Below are 1,414 nucleotides of genomic sequence, written 5' to 3'. Positions count from 1 at the left end.
TATCTATAAGAGATACACGGTCCGTGCGAGGCGGACGGAGCAGAGCGGGTTTTGGGCCAATTCTACGATCTCGGTCGAGAAGCTGTCTCAGAGCTCCTTCGGGGCTTCGGTCCTGACTGTTTCGTGCCGTTTACGTTACGGACTTTTCTCCACACAGCGTGGCCACGGGTCGGTGTCTTTGACCGAATGGCCCATATGTGGCAAGCCCTACGGGGTTGGTTACCCGTATGCACTTTGTATGTATACTCGTACTCACTGAGCAATCGACTCTTCTGTCCGAGCGATGGAAAAATTTTTTAAAATGCATCTGTAAGATTTGGAAGCAAATCGTACCAATTGAAAACTGTGGCTAAAATGAATAGCCCAGTGGAGAGAGAAAACTATCAAAAAACTGATTTTTTAAATCAAGAGGTGTCAGAAATCGAAATGCCTAGCGCGAGCGGAAGAACACGCTTTCTCGCCAGTCCAGCATGTGTCCTGTCCGTTCTTCCTCGGCTTGCCGATTTTGCCCAGATCAGAGGTTTCGTGCTTCCGGCGGTCAGAAGATCAGCGTGAGCGTACGCGCTTCCACGACTATGGCATCACCCATGTACTTTTTCCTTTGAATATATTTGAGTACATAAAAAATATTAAAACATATAGAGAGAACTGTGTCTTGGATCTTAAAAATTTGTCAATAGCGATGATATATTATTACTTAATTTGAAGTATTTGTACGTTTTAGCTGGGACGTACATTTATCTTACAAGATGTTAATAGCGAGACTCTTGAAGATAAAATTATCTTGTGATTTTATGAAGGCAAAGATAGAAACGTACGAAGCTGGCGTACGTAGAAAAATGTGATTTTATGATAGAACAAAAATATAATACGTACGTTTTTGGGCGTACGGTAAAATATCTGTATGGTAGAAAAATGAAAGAAATTGAGCGTTAAAGAAGATATGTTACAAGCGCGGAATGTGGCAAAACTTGTACATATTTGAAAGAGAAAAGTGGTGTGTCGACCTGACATATATATATGAAACAGGCGACGATGGAAAAGGATTTAAATTTTGTCCATTTTATATATACATATTGTATAGTTCCCTGGTTGATCCTGCCAGTAGTCATATGCTTGTCTCAAAGATTAAGCCATGCATGTCTCAGTACATGCCGTATTAAGGTGAAACCGCGAATGGCTCATTAAATCAGTTATGGTTTCTTAGATCGTACTAAAATTTACTTGGATAACTGTGGTAATTCTAGAGCTAATACATGCAAAACAGAGTTCCGACCAGAGATGGTAGGAACGCTTTTATTAGATCAAAACCAATCGGTGGCGGGTGTTTACACTCGTCCATCGTTTGCTTTGGTGACTCTGAATAACTTTGTGCTGATCGCATGGTCTTATAGCACCGGCGACGCATCTTTCA

The 1,414-nt window shown here is 41.3% G+C and overlaps 1 non-coding gene across 1 annotated transcript in view; it reads left to right on the top strand.

Moving 5' to 3' along the window:
* The first annotated feature begins 1,085 nt into the window (after nucleotides 1-1,085).
* The window catches only part of LOC143263208 (small subunit ribosomal RNA), a 1,921-nt gene continuing 1,592 nt past the window's right edge, over nucleotides 1,086-1,414 (top strand). Inside the window, exon 1 of the ribosomal RNA XR_013036740.1 lies at nucleotides 1,086-1,414. This exon is cut by the window's right edge and continues 1,592 nt beyond it. This is a non-coding gene — a ribosomal RNA (small subunit ribosomal RNA).

This window comes from Megalopta genalis, unplaced genomic scaffold, assembly GCF_051020955.1.
Source record: "Megalopta genalis isolate 19385.01 unplaced genomic scaffold, iyMegGena1_principal scaffold0379, whole genome shotgun sequence".
In the NCBI taxonomy this organism is placed as follows: Eukaryota; Metazoa; Arthropoda; class Insecta; order Hymenoptera; family Halictidae; genus Megalopta; species Megalopta genalis.
The sequence above is the reverse complement of the archived record's forward strand: the minus strand, read 5'-3'. Positions and strand labels throughout refer to the sequence as shown.